The 17,960-nt window shown below is 49.6% G+C and overlaps 59 non-coding genes across 59 annotated transcripts; all 59 read left to right on the plus strand.

Annotated features, from left to right (window-relative positions):
• Positions 1-62: 62 nt before the first annotated feature.
• Positions 63-136, plus strand: TRNAI-AAU (transfer RNA isoleucine (anticodon AAU)). The gene has a single exon. It is a non-coding gene; the product is annotated as a tRNA-Ile (tRNA).
• Positions 137-488: 352 nt separating this feature from the next.
• Positions 489-563, plus strand: TRNAI-AAU (transfer RNA isoleucine (anticodon AAU)). The gene has a single exon. It is a non-coding gene; the product is annotated as a tRNA-Ile (tRNA).
• A 347-nt stretch (positions 564-910) lies between these two features.
• TRNAI-GAU (transfer RNA isoleucine (anticodon GAU)) lies at positions 911-985 on the plus strand. Its single transcript has one exon. It is a non-coding gene; the product is annotated as a tRNA-Ile (tRNA).
• Positions 986-1,122: 137 nt separating this feature from the next.
• TRNAI-AAU (transfer RNA isoleucine (anticodon AAU)) lies at positions 1,123-1,197 on the plus strand. The gene has a single exon. It is a non-coding gene; the product is annotated as a tRNA-Ile (tRNA).
• A 348-nt stretch (positions 1,198-1,545) lies between these two features.
• On the plus strand, positions 1,546-1,620 carry TRNAI-AAU (transfer RNA isoleucine (anticodon AAU)). Its single transcript has one exon. It is a non-coding gene; the product is annotated as a tRNA-Ile (tRNA).
• A 348-nt stretch (positions 1,621-1,968) lies between these two features.
• Positions 1,969-2,042, plus strand: TRNAI-AAU (transfer RNA isoleucine (anticodon AAU)). Its single transcript has one exon. It is a non-coding gene; the product is annotated as a tRNA-Ile (tRNA).
• Positions 2,043-2,179: 137 nt separating this feature from the next.
• Positions 2,180-2,253, plus strand: TRNAI-AAU (transfer RNA isoleucine (anticodon AAU)). The gene has a single exon. It is a non-coding gene; the product is annotated as a tRNA-Ile (tRNA).
• Positions 2,254-2,392: 139 nt separating this feature from the next.
• On the plus strand, positions 2,393-2,466 carry TRNAI-AAU (transfer RNA isoleucine (anticodon AAU)). The gene has a single exon. It is a non-coding gene; the product is annotated as a tRNA-Ile (tRNA).
• A 139-nt stretch (positions 2,467-2,605) lies between these two features.
• TRNAI-GAU (transfer RNA isoleucine (anticodon GAU)) lies at positions 2,606-2,680 on the plus strand. Its single transcript has one exon. It is a non-coding gene; the product is annotated as a tRNA-Ile (tRNA).
• A 137-nt stretch (positions 2,681-2,817) lies between these two features.
• Positions 2,818-2,891, plus strand: TRNAI-AAU (transfer RNA isoleucine (anticodon AAU)). The gene has a single exon. It is a non-coding gene; the product is annotated as a tRNA-Ile (tRNA).
• A 137-nt stretch (positions 2,892-3,028) lies between these two features.
• TRNAI-AAU (transfer RNA isoleucine (anticodon AAU)) lies at positions 3,029-3,102 on the plus strand. Its single transcript has one exon. It is a non-coding gene; the product is annotated as a tRNA-Ile (tRNA).
• A 138-nt stretch (positions 3,103-3,240) lies between these two features.
• TRNAI-AAU (transfer RNA isoleucine (anticodon AAU)) lies at positions 3,241-3,315 on the plus strand. The gene has a single exon. It is a non-coding gene; the product is annotated as a tRNA-Ile (tRNA).
• Positions 3,316-3,453: 138 nt separating this feature from the next.
• On the plus strand, positions 3,454-3,527 carry TRNAI-AAU (transfer RNA isoleucine (anticodon AAU)). Its single transcript has one exon. It is a non-coding gene; the product is annotated as a tRNA-Ile (tRNA).
• Positions 3,528-3,665: 138 nt separating this feature from the next.
• Positions 3,666-3,740, plus strand: TRNAI-AAU (transfer RNA isoleucine (anticodon AAU)). Its single transcript has one exon. It is a non-coding gene; the product is annotated as a tRNA-Ile (tRNA).
• A 137-nt stretch (positions 3,741-3,877) lies between these two features.
• On the plus strand, positions 3,878-3,951 carry TRNAI-AAU (transfer RNA isoleucine (anticodon AAU)). The gene has a single exon. It is a non-coding gene; the product is annotated as a tRNA-Ile (tRNA).
• A 139-nt stretch (positions 3,952-4,090) lies between these two features.
• Positions 4,091-4,165, plus strand: TRNAI-GAU (transfer RNA isoleucine (anticodon GAU)). Its single transcript has one exon. It is a non-coding gene; the product is annotated as a tRNA-Ile (tRNA).
• A 137-nt stretch (positions 4,166-4,302) lies between these two features.
• Positions 4,303-4,376, plus strand: TRNAI-AAU (transfer RNA isoleucine (anticodon AAU)). The gene has a single exon. It is a non-coding gene; the product is annotated as a tRNA-Ile (tRNA).
• Positions 4,377-4,513: 137 nt separating this feature from the next.
• On the plus strand, positions 4,514-4,587 carry TRNAI-AAU (transfer RNA isoleucine (anticodon AAU)). The gene has a single exon. It is a non-coding gene; the product is annotated as a tRNA-Ile (tRNA).
• Positions 4,588-5,147: 560 nt separating this feature from the next.
• TRNAI-GAU (transfer RNA isoleucine (anticodon GAU)) lies at positions 5,148-5,222 on the plus strand. Its single transcript has one exon. It is a non-coding gene; the product is annotated as a tRNA-Ile (tRNA).
• Positions 5,223-5,359: 137 nt separating this feature from the next.
• Positions 5,360-5,433, plus strand: TRNAI-AAU (transfer RNA isoleucine (anticodon AAU)). The gene has a single exon. It is a non-coding gene; the product is annotated as a tRNA-Ile (tRNA).
• A 137-nt stretch (positions 5,434-5,570) lies between these two features.
• TRNAI-AAU (transfer RNA isoleucine (anticodon AAU)) lies at positions 5,571-5,644 on the plus strand. Its single transcript has one exon. It is a non-coding gene; the product is annotated as a tRNA-Ile (tRNA).
• A 138-nt stretch (positions 5,645-5,782) lies between these two features.
• Positions 5,783-5,857, plus strand: TRNAI-AAU (transfer RNA isoleucine (anticodon AAU)). Its single transcript has one exon. It is a non-coding gene; the product is annotated as a tRNA-Ile (tRNA).
• Positions 5,858-5,995: 138 nt separating this feature from the next.
• On the plus strand, positions 5,996-6,070 carry TRNAI-AAU (transfer RNA isoleucine (anticodon AAU)). The gene has a single exon. It is a non-coding gene; the product is annotated as a tRNA-Ile (tRNA).
• Positions 6,071-6,419: 349 nt separating this feature from the next.
• Positions 6,420-6,493, plus strand: TRNAI-AAU (transfer RNA isoleucine (anticodon AAU)). Its single transcript has one exon. It is a non-coding gene; the product is annotated as a tRNA-Ile (tRNA).
• Positions 6,494-6,844: 351 nt separating this feature from the next.
• On the plus strand, positions 6,845-6,919 carry TRNAI-AAU (transfer RNA isoleucine (anticodon AAU)). Its single transcript has one exon. It is a non-coding gene; the product is annotated as a tRNA-Ile (tRNA).
• Positions 6,920-7,267: 348 nt separating this feature from the next.
• TRNAI-GAU (transfer RNA isoleucine (anticodon GAU)) lies at positions 7,268-7,342 on the plus strand. Its single transcript has one exon. It is a non-coding gene; the product is annotated as a tRNA-Ile (tRNA).
• Positions 7,343-7,479: 137 nt separating this feature from the next.
• TRNAI-AAU (transfer RNA isoleucine (anticodon AAU)) lies at positions 7,480-7,554 on the plus strand. Its single transcript has one exon. It is a non-coding gene; the product is annotated as a tRNA-Ile (tRNA).
• A 348-nt stretch (positions 7,555-7,902) lies between these two features.
• Positions 7,903-7,976, plus strand: TRNAI-AAU (transfer RNA isoleucine (anticodon AAU)). Its single transcript has one exon. It is a non-coding gene; the product is annotated as a tRNA-Ile (tRNA).
• Positions 7,977-8,113: 137 nt separating this feature from the next.
• TRNAI-AAU (transfer RNA isoleucine (anticodon AAU)) lies at positions 8,114-8,187 on the plus strand. The gene has a single exon. It is a non-coding gene; the product is annotated as a tRNA-Ile (tRNA).
• A 137-nt stretch (positions 8,188-8,324) lies between these two features.
• On the plus strand, positions 8,325-8,398 carry TRNAI-AAU (transfer RNA isoleucine (anticodon AAU)). Its single transcript has one exon. It is a non-coding gene; the product is annotated as a tRNA-Ile (tRNA).
• Positions 8,399-8,750: 352 nt separating this feature from the next.
• Positions 8,751-8,824, plus strand: TRNAI-AAU (transfer RNA isoleucine (anticodon AAU)). Its single transcript has one exon. It is a non-coding gene; the product is annotated as a tRNA-Ile (tRNA).
• A 349-nt stretch (positions 8,825-9,173) lies between these two features.
• Positions 9,174-9,247, plus strand: TRNAN-AUU (transfer RNA asparagine (anticodon AUU)). Its single transcript has one exon. It is a non-coding gene; the product is annotated as a tRNA-Asn (tRNA).
• Positions 9,248-9,596: 349 nt separating this feature from the next.
• On the plus strand, positions 9,597-9,670 carry TRNAI-AAU (transfer RNA isoleucine (anticodon AAU)). Its single transcript has one exon. It is a non-coding gene; the product is annotated as a tRNA-Ile (tRNA).
• Positions 9,671-9,807: 137 nt separating this feature from the next.
• On the plus strand, positions 9,808-9,881 carry TRNAI-AAU (transfer RNA isoleucine (anticodon AAU)). The gene has a single exon. It is a non-coding gene; the product is annotated as a tRNA-Ile (tRNA).
• A 349-nt stretch (positions 9,882-10,230) lies between these two features.
• TRNAI-AAU (transfer RNA isoleucine (anticodon AAU)) lies at positions 10,231-10,304 on the plus strand. The gene has a single exon. It is a non-coding gene; the product is annotated as a tRNA-Ile (tRNA).
• A 137-nt stretch (positions 10,305-10,441) lies between these two features.
• TRNAI-AAU (transfer RNA isoleucine (anticodon AAU)) lies at positions 10,442-10,515 on the plus strand. Its single transcript has one exon. It is a non-coding gene; the product is annotated as a tRNA-Ile (tRNA).
• A 137-nt stretch (positions 10,516-10,652) lies between these two features.
• Positions 10,653-10,726, plus strand: TRNAI-AAU (transfer RNA isoleucine (anticodon AAU)). Its single transcript has one exon. It is a non-coding gene; the product is annotated as a tRNA-Ile (tRNA).
• Positions 10,727-10,863: 137 nt separating this feature from the next.
• On the plus strand, positions 10,864-10,937 carry TRNAI-AAU (transfer RNA isoleucine (anticodon AAU)). The gene has a single exon. It is a non-coding gene; the product is annotated as a tRNA-Ile (tRNA).
• A 350-nt stretch (positions 10,938-11,287) lies between these two features.
• TRNAI-AAU (transfer RNA isoleucine (anticodon AAU)) lies at positions 11,288-11,362 on the plus strand. The gene has a single exon. It is a non-coding gene; the product is annotated as a tRNA-Ile (tRNA).
• A 560-nt stretch (positions 11,363-11,922) lies between these two features.
• Positions 11,923-11,996, plus strand: TRNAI-AAU (transfer RNA isoleucine (anticodon AAU)). The gene has a single exon. It is a non-coding gene; the product is annotated as a tRNA-Ile (tRNA).
• Positions 11,997-12,345: 349 nt separating this feature from the next.
• On the plus strand, positions 12,346-12,419 carry TRNAI-AAU (transfer RNA isoleucine (anticodon AAU)). The gene has a single exon. It is a non-coding gene; the product is annotated as a tRNA-Ile (tRNA).
• Positions 12,420-12,559: 140 nt separating this feature from the next.
• Positions 12,560-12,633, plus strand: TRNAI-AAU (transfer RNA isoleucine (anticodon AAU)). Its single transcript has one exon. It is a non-coding gene; the product is annotated as a tRNA-Ile (tRNA).
• A 138-nt stretch (positions 12,634-12,771) lies between these two features.
• Positions 12,772-12,846, plus strand: TRNAI-AAU (transfer RNA isoleucine (anticodon AAU)). Its single transcript has one exon. It is a non-coding gene; the product is annotated as a tRNA-Ile (tRNA).
• A 138-nt stretch (positions 12,847-12,984) lies between these two features.
• Positions 12,985-13,059, plus strand: TRNAI-AAU (transfer RNA isoleucine (anticodon AAU)). Its single transcript has one exon. It is a non-coding gene; the product is annotated as a tRNA-Ile (tRNA).
• Positions 13,060-13,410: 351 nt separating this feature from the next.
• Positions 13,411-13,485, plus strand: TRNAI-AAU (transfer RNA isoleucine (anticodon AAU)). The gene has a single exon. It is a non-coding gene; the product is annotated as a tRNA-Ile (tRNA).
• A 348-nt stretch (positions 13,486-13,833) lies between these two features.
• On the plus strand, positions 13,834-13,908 carry TRNAI-GAU (transfer RNA isoleucine (anticodon GAU)). Its single transcript has one exon. It is a non-coding gene; the product is annotated as a tRNA-Ile (tRNA).
• Positions 13,909-14,045: 137 nt separating this feature from the next.
• TRNAI-AAU (transfer RNA isoleucine (anticodon AAU)) lies at positions 14,046-14,120 on the plus strand. The gene has a single exon. It is a non-coding gene; the product is annotated as a tRNA-Ile (tRNA).
• A 348-nt stretch (positions 14,121-14,468) lies between these two features.
• Positions 14,469-14,542, plus strand: TRNAI-AAU (transfer RNA isoleucine (anticodon AAU)). The gene has a single exon. It is a non-coding gene; the product is annotated as a tRNA-Ile (tRNA).
• Positions 14,543-14,679: 137 nt separating this feature from the next.
• TRNAI-AAU (transfer RNA isoleucine (anticodon AAU)) lies at positions 14,680-14,753 on the plus strand. Its single transcript has one exon. It is a non-coding gene; the product is annotated as a tRNA-Ile (tRNA).
• A 137-nt stretch (positions 14,754-14,890) lies between these two features.
• On the plus strand, positions 14,891-14,964 carry TRNAI-AAU (transfer RNA isoleucine (anticodon AAU)). The gene has a single exon. It is a non-coding gene; the product is annotated as a tRNA-Ile (tRNA).
• A 352-nt stretch (positions 14,965-15,316) lies between these two features.
• On the plus strand, positions 15,317-15,390 carry TRNAI-AAU (transfer RNA isoleucine (anticodon AAU)). The gene has a single exon. It is a non-coding gene; the product is annotated as a tRNA-Ile (tRNA).
• A 349-nt stretch (positions 15,391-15,739) lies between these two features.
• TRNAN-AUU (transfer RNA asparagine (anticodon AUU)) lies at positions 15,740-15,813 on the plus strand. Its single transcript has one exon. It is a non-coding gene; the product is annotated as a tRNA-Asn (tRNA).
• A 349-nt stretch (positions 15,814-16,162) lies between these two features.
• On the plus strand, positions 16,163-16,236 carry TRNAI-AAU (transfer RNA isoleucine (anticodon AAU)). Its single transcript has one exon. It is a non-coding gene; the product is annotated as a tRNA-Ile (tRNA).
• Positions 16,237-16,373: 137 nt separating this feature from the next.
• Positions 16,374-16,447, plus strand: TRNAI-AAU (transfer RNA isoleucine (anticodon AAU)). Its single transcript has one exon. It is a non-coding gene; the product is annotated as a tRNA-Ile (tRNA).
• A 349-nt stretch (positions 16,448-16,796) lies between these two features.
• On the plus strand, positions 16,797-16,870 carry TRNAI-AAU (transfer RNA isoleucine (anticodon AAU)). The gene has a single exon. It is a non-coding gene; the product is annotated as a tRNA-Ile (tRNA).
• Positions 16,871-17,007: 137 nt separating this feature from the next.
• TRNAI-AAU (transfer RNA isoleucine (anticodon AAU)) lies at positions 17,008-17,081 on the plus strand. Its single transcript has one exon. It is a non-coding gene; the product is annotated as a tRNA-Ile (tRNA).
• Positions 17,082-17,218: 137 nt separating this feature from the next.
• TRNAI-AAU (transfer RNA isoleucine (anticodon AAU)) lies at positions 17,219-17,292 on the plus strand. The gene has a single exon. It is a non-coding gene; the product is annotated as a tRNA-Ile (tRNA).
• Positions 17,293-17,429: 137 nt separating this feature from the next.
• Positions 17,430-17,503, plus strand: TRNAI-AAU (transfer RNA isoleucine (anticodon AAU)). The gene has a single exon. It is a non-coding gene; the product is annotated as a tRNA-Ile (tRNA).
• Positions 17,504-17,853: 350 nt separating this feature from the next.
• Positions 17,854-17,928, plus strand: TRNAI-AAU (transfer RNA isoleucine (anticodon AAU)). The gene has a single exon. It is a non-coding gene; the product is annotated as a tRNA-Ile (tRNA).
• The last annotated feature ends 32 nt before the right edge of the window (positions 17,929-17,960 follow it).

The raw sequence follows: 17,960 nt of genomic DNA on the forward strand, positions 1-17,960 counted from the left end.
GATGATGACCGAATGTGTACCGAAGGCGTATGCCCAGTGTTAGACGCCGCACTCGCTACTCCGGCCTGCTAGCTCAGTCGGTTAGAGCGTCGTGCTAATAACGCGAAGGTCGTAGGTTCGATCCCTGCGCAGGCCAGTATTTTTTTTATTATGTTCTACTGGCCGTCACCTGGTGCCGGGTGTGTAGCTAGACAATTTAAAGACCAATTTCTTGATGATGACCGAATGTGTACCGAAGGCGTATGCCCAGTGTTAGAAGCCGGACTTGCTACTCCGGCCAGCTAGCTCAGTCGGTTAGAGCGTCGTGCTAATAACGCGAAGGTCGTAGGTTCGATCACTGCGCAATCCAGTAGTTTTTTTATTATGTTCTACTGGCCGTCACCTGGTGTCGGGTGTGTAGCTAGACAATTTAAAGACCAATTTATTGATGATGACCGAATGTGTACCGAAGGCGTATGCCCAGTGTTAGAAGCCGGACTTGCTACTCCGGCCAGCTAGCTCAGTCGGTTAGAGCGTTCGTGCTAATAACGCGAAGGTCGTAGGTTCGATCGCTGCGCCGGCCAGTACTTTTTGTTGTGTTCTACTGCCCGTCAGCTGGTGTCGGGTATGTAACTAGACAATTTAAGACCAATTTATTGATGATGACCGAATGTGTACCCAAGGCGTATGCCCAGTGTTCGAAGCCGGACTTGCTACTCCGGCCAGCTTGCTCAGTCGGTTAGAGCGTTCGTGCTAATAACGCGAAGGTCGTAGGTTCAATCGCTGCGCAGGCCAGTATCTTTATTGTGTTCTACTGGCCGTCACCAGCTGTCGGGTGTGTAGCTAGACAATTTAAAGACCAATTTATTGATGATGACCGAATCTGTACCGAAGGCGTATGCCCAGTGTCAGAAGCCGAACTTGCTACTCCGGCCAGCTAGCTCAGTCGGTTAGAGCGTTCGTGCTGATAACGCGAAGGTCGTAGGTTCGATCGCTGCGCAGGCCAGTACTTTTTGTTGTGTTCTACTGGCCGTCACCAGCTGTCGGGTGTGTAGCTAGACAATTTAAAGACCAAATTATTGATGATGACCGAATGTGTACCCAAGGCGTATGCCCAGTGTTAGAAGCCGGACATGCTACTCCGGCCAGCTAGCTCAGTCGGTTAGAGCGTTCGTGCTAATAACGCGAAGGTCGTAGGTTCAATCGCTGCGCAGGCCAGTATCTTTATTGTGTTCTACTGGCCGTCACCAGCTGTCGGGTGTGTAGCTAGACAATTTAAAGACCAATTTATCGATGATGACCGAATCTGTACCGAAGGCGTATGGCCAGTGTTAGAAGCCGAACTTGCTACTCCGGCCAGCTAGCTCAGTCGGTTAGAGCGTTCGTGATGATAACGCGAAGGTCGTAGGTTCGATCGCTGCGCAGGCCAGTACTTTTTGTTGTGTTCTACTGGCCGTCATCTCGTGTCGCGTGTGTAGCTAGACAATTTAAATACCAATTTATTGATGGTGACAATATGTGTACGGAAGGCGTATGGCCAGTGTTAGAAGCCGGACTTGCTACTCCGGCCAGCTAGCTCAGTCGGTTAGAGCGTTCGTGCTAATAACGCGAAGGTCGTAGGTTCGATCGCTGCGCCGGCCAGTACTTTTTGTTGTGTTCTACTGCCCGTCAGCTGGTGTCGGGTGTGTAACTAGACAATTTAAAGACCAATTTATTGATGATGACCGAATTTGTACCCAAGGCGTATGCCCAGTGTTAGAAGCCGGACTTGCTACTCCGGCCAGCTTGCTCAGTCGGTTAGAGCGTTCGTGCTAATAACGCGAAGGTCGTAGGTTCAATCGCTGCGCAGGCCAGTATCTTTATTGTGTTCTACTGGCCGTCACCAGCTGTCGGGTGTGTAGCTAGACAATTTAAATACCACTTTATTGATGATGACCGAATGTGTACCGAAGATGTATTCCCAGTGTTAGAAGCCGCATTCGCTACTCCGGCCTGCTAGCTCAGTCGGTTAGAGCATCGTGCTAATAACGCGAAGGTCGTAGGTGCGATCCCTGCGCAGGCCAGTATTTTTTTATTGTGTTCTACTGGCCGTCACCTGGTGTCGGGTGTGTAGCTAGACAATTTAAAGACCAATTTATGATGATGACCGAATGTGTACCGAAGGCGTATGCCCAGTGTTAGAAACCGCACTCGCTACTCTGGCCTGCTAGCTCAGTCGGTTAGAGCGTCGTGCTAATAACGCGAAGGTCGTAGGTTCGATCCCTGCGCAGGCCAGTATTTTTTTTATTATGTTCTACTGGCCGTCACCTGGTGTCGGGTGTGTAGCTAGACAATTTAAAGACCAATTTATTGATGATGACCGAATATGCACCGAAGGCGTATGCCCAGTGTTAGAAGCCACACTCGCTACTCCGGCCTGCTAGCTCAGTCGGTTAGAGCGTCGTTCTAATAACGCGAAGGTCGTAGGTTCGATCCCTGCACAGGCAAGTATTTTTTTTATTGTGTTCTACTGGCCGTCACCTGGTGTCGGGTGTGTAGCTAGACAATTTAAAGACCAATTTATTGATGATGACCGAATGTGTAGCGAATGCCTATGGCCAGTGTTAGAAGCCGGACTTGCTACTCCGGCCAGCTAGCTCAGTCGGTTAAAGCGTTCGTGCTGATAACGCGAAGGTCGTAGGTTCGATCGCTGCGCAGGCCAGTACTTTTTGTTGTGTTCTACTGGCCGTCACCTGGTGTCGCGTGTGTAGCTAGACAATTTAAATACCAATTTATTGATGGTGACAATATGTGTACGGAAGGCGTATGGCCTGTGTCAGAAGCCACTCTTGCTACTGCGGCCTGCTAGCTCAGTCGGGTAGAGCGCCGTGCTAATAACGCGAAGGTCGTAGGTTTGATCGCTGCGCAGGCCAGTACTTTTTATTGTGTTCTACTGGCCGTTACCTGGTGTCGCGTGTGTAGCTAGACAATTTAAATACCACTTTATTGATGATGACCGAATGTGTACCGAAGATGTATTCCCAGTGTTAGAAGCCGGACTCGCTACTCCGGCGTGCTAGCTCAGTCGGTTAGAGCATCGTGCTAATAACGCGAAGGTCGTAGGTTCGATCCTTGCGCAGGCCAGTATTTTTTTATTATGTTCTACTGACCGTCACCTGGTGTCGGGTGTGTAGCTAGACAATTTAAAGACCAATTTATTGATGATGACCGAATGTGTACCGAAGGCGTATGCCCAGTGTTAGAAGCCGGACTTCCTACTCCGGCCAGCTAGCTCAGTCGGTTAGAGCATTCGTGCTAATAACGCGAAGGTCGTAGGTGCGATCCCTGCGCAGGCCAGTATTTTTTTTATTGTGTTCTACTGGCCGTCACCTGGTGTCGGGTGTGTAGCTAGACAATTTAAAGACCAATTTATGATGATGACCGAATGTGTACCGAAGGCGTATGCCCAGTGTTAGACGCCGCACTCGCTACTCCGGCCTGCTAGCTCAGTCGGTTAGAGCGTCGTGCTAATAACGCGAAGGTCGTAGGTTCGATCCCTGCGCAGGCCAGTATTTTTTTTATTATGTTCTACTGGCCGTCACCTGGTGCCGGTGTGTAGCTAGACAATTTAAAGACCAATTTCTTGATGATGACCGAATGTGTACCGAAGGCGTATGCCCAGTGTTAGAAGCCGGACTTCCTACTCCGGCCAGCTAGCTCAGTCGGTTAGAGCGTTCGTGCTAATAACGCGAAGGTCGTAGGTGCGATCCCTGCGCAGGCCAGTATTTTTTTATTGTGTTCTACTGGCCGTCACCTGGTGTCGGGTGTGTAGCTAGACAATTTAAAGACCAATTTATGATGATGACCGAATGTGTACCGAAGGCGTATGCCCAGTGTTAGAAGCCACACTCGCTACTCCGGCCTGCTAGCTCAGTCGGTTAGAGCGTCGTTCTAATAACGCGAAGGTCGTAGGTTCGATCCCTGCACAGGCAAGTATTTTTTTTATTGTGTTTTTCTGGCCGTCACCTGGTGTCGGGTGTGTAGCTAGACAATTTAAAGACCAATTTATTGATGATGACCGAATGTGTAGCGAAGGCCTATGGCCAGTGTTAGAAGCCGGACTTGCTACTCCGGCCAGCTAGCTCAGTCGGTTAAAGCGTTCGTGCTGATAACGCGAAGGTCGTAGGTTCGATCGCTGCGCAGGCCAGTACTTTTTGTTGTGTTCTACTGGCCGTCACCTGGTGTCGCGTGTGTAGCTAGACAATTTAAATACCAATTTATTGATGGTGACAATATGTGTACGGAAGGCGTATGGCCTGTGTCAGAAGCCACTCTTGCTACTGCGGCCTGCTAGCTCAGTCGGGTAGAGCGTCGTGCTAATAACGCGAAGGTCGTAGGTTTGATCGCTGCGCAGGCCAGTACTTTTTATTGTGTTCTACTGGCCGTTACCTGGTGTCGCGTGTGTAGCTAGACAATTTAAATACCACTTTATTGATGATGACCGAATGTGTACCGAAGATGTATTCCCAGTGTTAGAAGCCGCACTCGCTACTCCGGCCTGCTAGCTCAGTCGGTTAGAGCGTCGTGCTAATAACGCGAAGGTTGTTGGTTTGATCCCTGCGCAGGCCAGTATTTTTTTTGTGTTCTACTGGCCGTCACCTGGTGTCGGGTGTGTAGCTAGACAATTTAAAGACCGATTTATTGATGACAACCGAATGTGTACCGAAGATGTACTCCCAGTGTTAGAAGCCGGACTTCCTACTCCGGCCAGCTAGCTAAGTCAGTTAGAGCGTTCGTGCTGATAACGCGAAGGTCGTAGGTTCGATAGCTGCGCAGGCCAGTACTTTTTGTTGTGTTCTACTGGCCGTCACCTGGTGTCGGCTGTGTAGCTAGACAATTTAAAGACCAATTTATTGATGATGACCGAATGTGTACCGAAGATGTATTCCCAGTGTTAGAAGCCGCACTCGCTACTCCGGCCTGCTAGCTCAGTCGGTTAGGGCGTCGTTCTAATAACGCGAAGGTCGTAGGTTCGATCCCTGGACAGGCAAATATTTTTTTATTGTGTTCTACTGGCCGTCACCTGGTGTCGGGTGTGTAGCTAGACAATTTAAAGACCAATTTATTGATGATGACCGAATGTGTAGCGAAGGCCTATGGCCAGTGTTAGAAGCCGGACTTGCTACTCCGGCCAGCTAGCTCAGTCGGTTAAAGCGTTCGTGCTGATAACGCGAAGGTCGTAGGTTCGATCGCTGCGCAGGCCAGTACTTTTTGTTGTGTTCTACTGGCCGTCACCTGGTGTCGCGTGTGTAGCTAGACAATTTAAATACCAATTTATTGATGGTGACAATATGTGTACGGAAGGCGTATGGCCAGTGTCAGAAGCCACTCTTGCTACTGCGGCCTGCTAGCTCAGTCGGGTAGAACGTCGTGCTAATAACGCGAAGGTCGTAGGTTTGATCGCTGCGCAGGCCAGTACTTTTTATTGTGTTCTACTGGCCGTTACCTGGTGTCGCGTGTGTAGCTAGACAATTTAAATACCACTTTATTGATGATGACCGAATGTGTACCGAAGATGTATTCCCAGTGTTAGAAGCCGGACTCGCTACTCCGGCGTGCTAGCTCAGTCGGTTAGAGCATCGTGCTAATAACGCGAAGGTCGTAGGTTCGATCCTTGCGCAGGCCAGTATTTTTTTATTATGTTCTACTGACCGTCACCTGGTGTCGGGTGTGTAGCTAGACAATTTAAAGACCAATTTATTGATGATGACCGAATGTGTACCGAAGGCGTATGCCCAGTGTTAGAAGCCGGACTTCCTACTCCGGCCAGCTAGCTCAGTCGGTTAGAGCATTCGTGCTAATAACGCGAAGGTCGTAGGTGCGATCCCTGCGCAGGCCAGTATTTTTTTTATTGTGTTCTACTGGCCGTCACCTGGTGTCGGGTGTGTAGCTAGACAATTTAAAGACCAATTTATGATGATGACCGAATGTGTACCGAAGGCGTATGCCCAGTGTTAGACGCCGCACTCGCTACTCCGGCCTGCTAGCTCAGTCGGTTAGAGCGTTCGTGCTAATAACGCGAAGGTCGTAGGTTCGATCGCTGCGCAGGCCAGTACTTTTTGTTGTGTTCTACTGGCCGTCACCTGGTGTCGGGTGTGTAGCTAGACAATTTAAAGACCGATTTATTGATGACAACCGAATGTGTACCGAAGATGTATTCCCAGTGTTAGAAGCCAGACTTGCTACTCCGGCCAGCTAGCTCAGTCGGATAGAGCGTTCGTGCTAATAACGCGAAGGTCATAGGTTCGATCGCTGCGCAGGCCAGTACTTTTTGTTGTGTTCTACTGGCCGTCTTTTGGTGTCCGGTGTATTGCTACTAAACTTAAAGACCAATTTATTAATGATCACCGAATATGCACCGAAGGCGTATGCCCAGTGTTAGAAGCCACACTCGCTACTCCGGCCTGCTAGCTCAGTCGGTTAGAGCGTCGTTCTAATAACGCGAAGGTCGTAGGTTCGATCCCTGCGCAAGCCAGTATTTTTTATTGTGTTCTACTGGCCGTCACCAGGTGTCGGGTGTGTAGCTAGACAATTTAAAGACAAATTTATGATGATGACCAAATGTGTACCGAAGGCTGGTATGCCCAGTGTTAGAAGCCGGACTTGCTACTCCGGCCAGCTAGCTCAGTCGGTTAGAGCGTCGTGCTAATAACGCGAAGGTCGTAGGTTCGATCACTGCGCAATCCAGTAGTTTTTTTATTATGTTCTACTGGCCGTCACCTGGTGTCGGGTGTGTAGCTAGACAATTTAAAGACCAATTTATTGATGATGACCGAATGTGTACCGAAGGCGTATGCCCAGTGTTAGAAGCCGGACTTGCTACTCCGGCCAGCTAGCTCAGTCGGTTAGAGCGTTCGTGCTAATAACGCGAAGGTCGTAGGTTCGATCGCTGCGCCGGCCAGTACTTTTTGTTGTGTTCTACTGCCCGTCAGCTGGTGTCGGGTGTGTAACTAGACAATTTAAAGACCAATTTATTGATGATGACCGAATGTGTACCCAAGGCGTATGCCCAGTGTTAGAAGCCGGACTTGCTACTCCGGCCAGCTTGCTCAGTCGGTTAGAGCGTTCGTGCTAATAACGCGAAGGTCGTAGCTTCAATCGCTGCGCAGGCCAGTATCTTTATTGTGTTCTACTGGCCGTCACCAGCTGTCGGGTGTGTAGCTAGACAATTTAATGACCAATTTATTGATGATGACCGAATCTGTACCGAAGGCGTATGCCCAGTGTCAGAAGCCGAACTTGCTACTCCGGCCAGCTAGCTCAGTCGGTTAGAGCGTTCGTGCTGATAACGCGAAGGTCGTAGGTTCGATCGCTGCGCAGGCCAGTACTTTTTGTTGTGTTCTACTGGCCGTCACCAGCTGTCGGGTGTGTAGCTAGACAATTTAAAGACCAATTTATTGATGATGACCCAATGTGTACCCAAGGCGTATGCCCAGTGTTAGAAGCCGGACATGCTACTCCGGCCAGCTAGCTCAGTCGGTTAGAGCGTTCGTGCTAATAACGCGAAGGTCGTAGGTTCGATCGCTGCGCCGGCCAGTACTTTTTGTTGTGTTCTACTGCCCGTCAGCTGTTGTCGGGTGTGTAACTAGACAATTTAAAGACCAATTTATTGATGATGACCGAATGTGTACCCAAGGCGTATGCCCAGTGTTAGAAGCCGGACTTGCTACTCCGGCCAGCTTGCTCAGTCGGTTAGAGCGTCGTTCTAATAACGAGAAGGTTGTAGGTTCGATCCCTGCGCAAGCCAGTATTTTTTGTTGTGTTCTACTGGCCGCCACCAGGTGTCGGGTGTGTAGCTAGACAATTTAAAGACCAATTTATTGATGATGACAGAATGTGTACGGAAGGCGTATGCCCAGTGTTAGAAGCCGCTCTCGCTACTCCGGCCTGCTAGCTCAGTCGGTTAGAGCGTCGTGCTAATAACGCGAAGGTCGTAGGTTCGATCCCTGCGCGGGCCAGTATTTTTTATTGTGTTCTACTGGCCGTCACCTGGTGTCGGGTGTGTAGCTAGACAATTTAAAGACCAATTTATTGATGATGAGCGAATGTGTACCGAAGGCGTATGGCCAGTGTTAGAAGCCGGACTTGCTGCTCCGGCCTGCTAGCTCAGTCGGTTAGAGCGTCGTGCTAATAACGCGAAGGTCGTAGGTTCGATCCCTGCGCAGGCCAGTATTTTTTATTGTGTTCTACTGGCCGTCACCTGGTGTCGGGTGTATAGCTAGTAAGTTTAAAGACCTATTTATTCATGATGACCGAATGTGTACCGAAGGCGTATGCTCAATGTTAGAAGCCACACTCGCTACTCCGGCATGCTAGCTCAGTCGGTTTGAGCATCGTGCTAATAACGCGAAGGTCGTAGGTTCGATCCCTGCGCAATCCAGTATTTTTTTATTATGTTCTACTGGCCGTCACCTGGTGTCGGGTGTGTAGCTAGACAATTTAATGACCAATTTATTGATGATGACCGAATGTGTACCGAAGGCGTATGCCCAGTGTTAGAAGCCGGACTTGCTACTCCGGCCAGCTAGCTCAGTCGGTTAGCGCGTTCGTGTTAATAACGCGAAGGCCATAGGTTCGATCCCTGCGCAGGCCAGTATTTTTTTTATTATGTTCTACTGGCCGTCACCTGGTGTCGGGTGTGTAGCTAGATAATTTAAAGACCAATTTATTGATGATGACCGAATGTGTACCGAAGGCGTATGCCCAGTGTTAGAAGCCGGACTTCCTACTCCGGCCAGCTAGCTCAGTCGGTTAGAGCGTCGTGCTAATAACGCGAAGGTCATAGGTTCGATCCCAGCGCAGGCCAGTATTTTTTATTGTGTTCTACTGGCCGTCACTTGGTGTCGGGTGTGTAGCTAGACAATTTAAAGACCGATTTATTGATGACAACCGAATGTGTACCGAAGATGTACTCCCAGTGTTAGAAGCCGGACTTCCTACTCCGGCCAGCTAGCTAAGTCAGTTAGAGCGTTCGTGCTGATAACGCGAAGGTCGTAGGTTCGATAGCTGCGCAGGCCAGTACTTTTTGTTGTGTTCTACTGGCCGTCACCTGGTGTCGGCTGTGTAGCTAGACAAATTAAAGACCAATTTATTGATGATGACCGAATGTGTACCGAAGATGTATTCCCAGTGTTAGAAGCCGCGCTCGCTACTCCGGCCTGCTAGCTCAGTCGGTTAGAGCGTCGTGCTATTAACGCGAAGGTCGTAGGTTCGATCCCTGCGCAAGGCAGTATTTTTTATTGTGTTCTACTGGCCGCCACCAGGTGTCGGGTGTGTAGCTAGACAATTTAAAGACCAATTTATTGATGATGACCGAATGTGTACCGAAGGCGTATGCCCAGTGTTAGAAGCCAGACTTGCTACTCCGGCCAGCTAGCTCAGTCGGATAGAGCGCTCGTGCTAATAACGCGAAGGTCGTAGGTTCGATCGCTGCGCAGGCCTGTACTTTTTGTTGTGTTCTACTGGCCGTCTTGTGGTGTCGGGTGTATTGCTAGTAAATTTAAAGACCAATTTATTGATGATGACCGAATATGCACCGAAGGCGTATGCCCAGTGTTAGAAGCCACACTCGCTACTCCGGCCTGCTAGCTCAGTCGGTTAGAGCGTCGTTCTAATAACGCGAAGGTCGTAGGTTCGATCCCTGCGCAAGGCAGTATTTTTTATTGTGTTCTACTGGCCGCCACCAGGTGTCGGGTGTGTAGCTAGACAATTTAAAGACCAATTTATTGATGATGACAGAATGTGTACGGAAGGCGTATGCCCAGTGTTAGAAGCCGTACTCGCTACTCCGGCCTGCTAGCTCAGTCGGTTAGAGCGTCGTGCTAATAACGCGAAGGTCGTAGGTTCGATCCCTGCGCGGGCCAGTATTTTTTATTGTGTTCTACTGGCCGTCACCTGGTGTCGGGTGTGTAGCTAGACAATTTAAAGACCAATTTATTAATGATGACCGAATGTGTACCGAAGGCGTATGCCCAGTGTTAGAAGCCAGACTTGCTACTCCGGCCAGCTAGCTCAGTCGGATAGAGCGCTCGTGCTAATAACGCGAAGGTCGTAGGTTCGATCGCTGCGCAGGCCTGTACTTTTTGTTGTGTTCTACTGGCCGTCTTGTGGTGTCGGGTGTATTGCTAGTAAATTTAAAGACCAATTTATTGATGATGACCGAATATGCACCGAAGGCGTATGCCCAGTGTTAGAAGCCACACTCGCTACTCCGGCCTGCTAGCTCAGTCGGTTAGAGCGTCGTTCTAATAACGCGAAGGTCGTAGGTTCGATCCCTGCGCAAGGCAGTATTTTTTATTGTGTTCTACTGGCCGCCACCAGGTGTCGGGTGTGTAGCTAGACAATTTAAAGACCAATTTATTGATGATGACAGAATGTGTACGGAAGGCGTATGCCCAGTGTTAGAAGCCGTACTCGCTACTCCGGCCTGCTAGCTCAGTCGGTTAGAGCGTCGTGCTAATAACGCGAAGGTCGTAGGTTCGATCCCTGCGCGGGCCAGTATTTTTTATTGTGTTCTACTGGCCGTCACCTGGTGTCGGGTGTGTAGCTAGAATATTTAAAGACCAATTTATTGATGATGACCGAATGTGTACCGAAGGCGTATGGCCAGTGTTAGAAGCCGGACTTGCTGCTCCGGCCTGCTAGCTCAGTCGGTTAGAGCGTCGTGCTAATAACGCGAAGGTCGTAGGTTCGATCCCTGCGCAGGCCAGTATTTTTTATTGTGTTCTACTGGCCGTCACCTGGTGTCGGGTGTATAGCTAGTAAGTTTAAAGACCTATTTATTCATGATGACCGAATGTGTACCGAAGGCGTATGCTCAATGTTAGAAGCCACACTTGCTACTCCGGCATGCTAGCTCAGTCGGTTTGAGCATCGTGCTAATAACGCGAAGGTCGTAGGTTCGATCCCTGCGCAATCCAGTATTTTTTTATTATGTTCTACTGGCCGTCACCTGGTGTCGGGTGTGTAGCTAGACAATTGAATGACCAATTTATTGATGATGACCGATTGTGTACCGAAGGCGTATGCCCAGTGTTAGAAGCCGGACTTGCTACTCCGGCCAGCTAGCTCAGTCGGTTAGCGCGTTCGTGTTAATAACGCGAAGGTCGTAGGTTCGATCGCTGCGCAGGCCAGTACTTTTTGTTGTGTTCTACTGCCCGTCAGCTTGTGTCGGGTGTGTAGCTAGACAATTCAAAGACCAATTTATTGATGATGACCGAATGTGTACCCAAGGCGTATGCCCAGTGTTAGAAGCCGCACTTGCTACTCCGGCCAGCTAGCTCAGTCGGTTAGAGCGTTCGTGCTAATAACGCGAAGGTCGTAGGTTCAATCGCTGCGCAGGCCAGTATTTTTATTGTGTTCTACTGGCCGTCACCAGCTGTCGGGTGTGTAGCTAAACAATTTAAAGACCAATTTATTGATGATGACCGAATGTGTACTGAAGGCGTATGGCCAGTGTTAGAAGCCGGACTTGCGACTCCGGCCAGCTAGCTCAGTCAGTTAGAGCGTTCTTGCTGATAACGCGAAGGTCGTAGGTTCGATCGCTGCGTAGGCCAGTACTTTTTGTTGTGTTCTACTGGCCGTCACCTGGTGTCGGCTGTGTAGCTAGACAATTTAAAGACCAATTTATTGATGATGACCGAATGTGTACCGAAGATGTATTCCCAGTGTTAGAAGCCAGACTTGCTACTCCAGCCAGCTAGCTCAGTCGGATAGAGCGTTTGTGCTAATAACGCGAAGGTCATAGGTTCGATCGCTGCGCAGGCCAGTACTTTTTGTTGTGTTCTACTGGCCGTCTTCTGGTGTCCGCTGTATTGCTAGTAAATTTAAAGACCAATTTATTGATGATGACCGAATATGCACCGAAGGCGTATGCCCAGTGTTAGAAGCCACATTCGCTACTCCGGCCTGCTAGCTCAGTCGGTTAGAGCGTCGTTCTAATAACGCGAAGGTCGTAGGTTCGATCGCTGCGCAGGCCAGTACTTTTTGTTGTGTTCTACTCGCCGTCACCTGGTGTCGCGTGTGTAGCTAGACAATTTAAATACCACTTTTTTGATGATGACCGAATATGCACCGAAGGCGTATGCCCAGTGTTAGAAGCCGGACTTCCTACTCCAGCCAGCTAGCTCAGTCGGTTAGAGCATTCGTGCTAATAACGCGAAGGTCGTAGGTGCGATCCCTGCGCAGGCCAGTATTTTTTTATTGTGTTCTACTGGCCGTCACCTGGTGTCGGGTGTGTAGCTAGAGAATTTAAAGACCAATTTATGATGATGACCGAATGTGTACCGAAGGCGTATGCCCAGTGTTGGAAGCCGCACTCGCTACTTCGGCCTGCTAGCTCAGTCGGTTAGAGCGTCGTGCTAATAACGCGAAGGTCATAGGTTCGATCCCTGCGCAGGCCAGTATTTTTTTTTATTATGTTCTACTGGCCGTCACCTGGTGTCGGGTGTGTAGCTAGATAATTTAAATACCACTTTATTGATGATGACCGAATGTGTACCGAAGATGTATTCCCAGTGTTAGAAGCCGGACTCGCTACTCCGGCGTGCTAGCTCAGTCGGTTAGAGCATCGTGCTAATAACGCGAAGGTCGTAGGTTCGATCCTTGCGCAGGCCAGTATTTTTTTATTATGTTCTACTGACCGTCACCTGGTGTCGGGTGTGTAGCTAGACAATTTAAAGACCAATTTATTGATGATGACCGAATGTGTACCGAAGGCGTATGCCCAGTGTTAGAAGCCGGACTTCCTACTCCGGCCAGCTAGCTCAGTCGGTTAGAGCATTCGTGCTAATAACGCGAAGGTCGTAGGTGCGATCCCTGCGCAGGCCAGTATTTTTTTTATTGTGTTCTACTGGCCGTCACCTGGTGTCGGGTGTGTAGCTAGACAATTTAAAGACCAATTTATGATGATGACCGAATGTGTACCGAAGGCGTATGCCCAGTGTTAGACGCCGCACTCGCTACTCCGGCCTGCTAGCTCAGTCGGTTAGAGCGTTCGTGCTAATAACGCGAAGGTCGTAGGTTCGATCGCTGCGCAGGCCAGTACTTTTTGTTGTGTTCTACTGGCCGTCACCTGGTGTCGGGTGTGTAGCTAGACAATTTAAAGACCGATTTATTGATGACAACCGAATGTGTACCGAAGATGTATTCCCAGTGTTAGAAGCCAGACTTGCTACTCCGGCCAGCTAGCTCAGTCGGATAGAGCGTTCGTGCTAATAACGCGAAGGTCATAGGTTCGATCACTGCGCAATCCAGTAGTTTTTTTATTATGTTCTACTGGCCGTCACCTGGTGTCGGGTGTGTAGCTAGACAATTTAAAGACCAATTTATTGATGATGACCGAATGTGTACCGAAGGCGTATGCCCAGTGTTAGAAGCCGGACTTGCTACTCCGGCCAGCTAGCTCAGTCGGTTAGAGCGTTCGTGCTAATAACGCGAAGGTCGTAGGTTCGATCGCGGCGCCGGCCAGTACTTTTTGTTGTGTTCTACTGCCCGTCAGCTGGTGTCGGGTGTGTAACTAGACAATTTAAAGACCAATTTATTGATGATGACCGAATGTGTACCCAAGGCGTATGCCCAGTGTTAGAAGCCGGACTTGCTACTCCGGCCAGCTTGCTCAGTCGGTTAGAGCGTTCGTGCTAATAACGCGAAGGTCGTAGCTTCAATCGCTGCGCAGGCCAGTATCTTTATTGTGTTCTACTGGCCGTCACCAGCTGTCGGGTGTGTAGCTAGACAATTTAATGACCAATTTATTGATGATGACCGAATCTGTACCGAAGGCGTATGCCCAGTGTCAGAAGCCGAACTTGCTACTCCGGCCAGCTAGCTCAGTCGGTTAGAGCGTTCGTGCTGATAACGCGAAGGTCGTAGGTTCGATCGCTGCGCAGGCCAGTACTTTTTGTTGTGTTCTACTGGCCGTCACCAGCTGTCGGGTGTGTAGCTAGACAATTTAAAGACCAATTTATTGATGATGACCCAATGTGTACCCAAGGCGTATGCCCAGTGTTAGAAGCCGGACATGCTACTCCGGCCAGCTAGCTCAGTCGGTTAGAGCGTTCGTGCTAATAACGCGAAGGTCGTAGGTTCGATCGCTGCGCCGGCCAGTACTTTTTGTTGTGTTCTACTGCCCGTCAGCTGGTGTCGGGTGTGTAACTAGACAATTTAAAGACCAATTTATTGATGATGACCGAATGTGTACCCAAGGCGTATGCCCAGTGTTAGAAGCCGGACTTGCTACTCCGTCCAGCTTGCTCAGTCGGTTAGAGCGTCGTTCTAATAACGCGAAGGTTGTAGGTTCGATCCCTGCGCAAGCCAGTATTTTTTATTGTGTTCTACTGGCCGCCACCAGGTGTCGGGTGTGTAGCTAGACAATTTAAAGACCAATTTATTGATGATGACAGAATGTGTACGGAAGGCGTATGCCCAGTGTTAGAAGCCGCACTCGCTACTCCGGCCTGCTAGCTCAGTCGGTTAGAGCGTCGTGCTAATAACGCGAAGGTCGTAGGTTGGATCCCTGCGCGGGCCAGTATTTTTTATTGTGTTCTACTGGCCGTCACCTGGTGTCGGGTGTGTAGCTAGACAATTTAAAGACCAATTTATTGATGATGAGCGAATGTGTACCGAAGGCGTATGGCCAGTGTTAGAAGCCGGACTTGCTGCTCCGGCCTGCTAGCTCAGTCGGTTAGAGCGTCGTGCTAATAACGCGAAGGTCGTAGGTTCGATCCCTGCGCAGGCCAGTATTTTTTATTGTGTTCTACTGGCCGTCACCTGGTGTCGGGTGTATAGCTAGTAAGTTTAAAGACCTATTTATTCATGATGACCGAATGTGTACCGAAGGCGTATGCTCAATGTTAGAAGCCACACTCGCTACTCCGGCATGCTAGCTCAGTCGGTTTGAGCATCGTGCTAATAACGCGAAGGTCGTAGGTTCGATCCCTGCGCAATCCAGTATTTTTTTATTATGTTCTACTGGCCGTCACCTGGTGTCGGGTGTGTAGCTAGACAATTTAATGACCAATTTATTGATGATGACCGAATGTGTACCGAAGGCGTATGCCCAGTGTTAGAAGCCGGACTTGCTACTCCGGCCAGCTAGCTCAGTCGGTTAGCGCGTTCGTGTTAATAACGCGAAGGCCATAGGTTCGATCCCTGCGCAGGCCAGTATTTTTTTTATTATGTTCTACTGGCCGTCACCTGGTGTCGGGTGTGTAGCTAGATAATTTAAAGACCAATTTATTGATGATGACCGAATGTGTACCGAAGGCGTATGCCCAGTGTTAGAAGCCGGACTTCCTACTCCGGCCAGCTAGCTCAGTCGGTTAGAGCGTCGTGCTAATAACGCGAAGGTCATAGGTTCGATCCCAGCGCAGGCCAGTATTTTTTATTGTGTTCTACTGGCCGTCACTTGGTGTCGGGTGTGTAGCTAGACAATTTAAAGACCGATTTATTGATGACAACCGAATGTGTACCGAAGATGTACTCCCAGTGTTAGAAGCCGGACTTCCTACTCCGGCCAGCTAGCTAAGTCAGTTAGAGCGTTCGTGCTGATAACGCGAAGGTCGTAGGTTCGATAGCTGCGCAGGCCAGTACTTTTTGTTGTGTTCTACTGGCCGTCACCTGGTGTCGGCTGTGTAGCTAGACAAATTAAAGACCAATTTATTGATGATGACCGAATGTGTACCGAAGATGTATTCCCAGTGTTAGAAGCCGCGCTCGCTACTCCGGCCTGCTAGCTCAGTCGGTTAGAGCGTCGTGCTATTAACGCGAAGGTCGTAGGTTCGATCCCTGCGCAAGGCAGTATTTTTTATTGTGTTCTACTGGCCGCCACCAGGTGTCGGGTGTGTAGCTAGACAATTTAAAGACCAATTTATTGATGATGACCGAATGTGTACCGAAGGCGTATGCCCAGTGTTAGAAGCCAGACTTGCTACTCCGGCCAGCTAGCTCAGTCGGATAGAGCGCTCGTGCTAATAACGCGAAGGTCGTAGGTTCGATCGCTGCGCAGGCCTGTACTTTTTGTTGTGTTCTACTGGCCGTCTTGTGGTGTCGGGTGTATTGCTAGTAAATTTAAAGACCAATTTATTGATGATGACCGAATATGCACCGAAGGCGTATGCCCAGTGTTAGAAGCCACACTCGCTACTCCGGCCTGCTAGCTCAGTCGGTTAGAGCGTCGTTCTAATAACGCGAAGGTCGTAGGTTCGATCCCTGCGCAAGGCAGTATTTTTTATTGTGTTCTACTGGCCGCCACCAGGTGTCGGGTGTGTAGCTAGACAATTTAAAGACCAATTTATTGATGATGACAGAATGTGTACGGAAGGCGTATGCCCAGTGTTAGAAGCCGTACTCGCTACTCCGGCCTGCTAGCTCAGTCGGTTAGAGCGTCGTGCTAATAACGCGAAGGTCGTAGGTTCGATCCCTGCGCGGGCCAGTATTTTTTATTGTGTTCTACTGGCCGTCACCTGGTGTCGGGTGTGTAGCTAGACAATTTAAAGACCAATTTATTAATGATGACCGAATGTGTACCGAAGGCGTATGCCCAGTGTTAGAAGCCAGACTTGCTACTCCGGCCAGCTAGCTCAGTCGGATAGAGCGCTCGTGCTAATAACGCGAAGGTCGTAGGTTCGATCGCTGCGCAGGCCTGTACTTTTTGTTGTGTTCTACTGGCCGTCTTGTGGTGTCGGGTGTATTGCTAGTAAATTTAAAGACCAATTTATTGATGATGACCGAATATGCACCGAAGGCGTATGCCCAGTGTTAGAAGCCACACTCGCTACTCCGGCCTGCTAGCTCAGTCGGTTAGAGCGTCGTTCTAATAACGCGAAGGTCGTAGGTTCGATCCCTGCGCAAGGCAGTATTTTTTATTGTGTTCTACTGGCCGCCACCAGGTGTCGGGTGTGTAGCTAGACAATTTAAAGACCAATTTATTGATGATGACAGAATGTGTACGGAAGGCGTATGCCCAGTGTTAGAAGCCGTACTCGCTACTCCGGCCTGCTAGCTCAGTCGGTTAGAGCGTCGTGCTAATAACGCGAAGGTCGTAGGTTCGATTCCTGCGCGGGCCAGTATTTTTTATTGTGTTCTACTGGCCGTCACCTGGTGTCGGGTGTGTAGCTAGACAATTTAAAGACCAATTTATTGATGATGACCGAATGTGTACCGAAGGCGTATGGCCAGTGTTAGAAGCCGGACTTGCTGCTCCGGCCTGCTAGCTCAGTCGGTTAGAGCGTCGTGCTAATAACGCGAAGGTCGTAGGTTCGATCCCTGCGCAGGCCAGTATTTTTTATTGTGTTCTACTGGCCGTCACCTGGTGTCGGGTGTATAGCTAGTAAGTTTAAAGACCTATTTATTCATGATGACCGAATGTGTACCGAAGGCGTATGCTCAATGTTAGAAGCCACACTCGCTACTCCGGCATGCTAGCTCAGTCGGTTTGAGCATCGTGCTAATAACGCGAAGGTCGTAGGTTCGATCCCTGCGCAATCCAGTATTTTTTTATTATGTTCTACTGGCCGTCACCTGGTGTCGGGTGTGTAGCTAGACAATTGAATGACCAATTTATTGATGATGACCGATTGTGTACCGAAGGCGTATGCCCAGTGTTAGAAGCCGGACTTGCTACTCCGGCCAGCTAGCTCAGTCGGTTAGCGCGTTCGTGTTAATAACGCGAAGGTCGTAGGTTCGATCGCTGCGCAGGCCAGTACTTTTTGTTGTGTTCTACTGCCCGTCAGCTGGTGTCGGGTGTGTAGCTAGACAATTCAAAGACCAATTTATTGATGATGACCGAATGTGTACCCAAGGCGTATGCCCAGTGTTAGAAGCCGCACTTGCTACTCCGGCCAGCTAGCTCAGTCGGTTAGAGCGTTCGTGCTAATAACGCGAAGGTCGTAGGTTCAATCGCTGCGCAGGCCAGTATTTTTATTGTGTTCTACTGGCCGTCACCA

Source organism: Rhipicephalus microplus, chromosome X (genome assembly GCF_043290135.1).
Source record: "Rhipicephalus microplus isolate Deutch F79 chromosome X, USDA_Rmic, whole genome shotgun sequence".
Taxonomy (NCBI): Eukaryota; Metazoa; Arthropoda; class Arachnida; order Ixodida; family Ixodidae; genus Rhipicephalus; species Rhipicephalus microplus.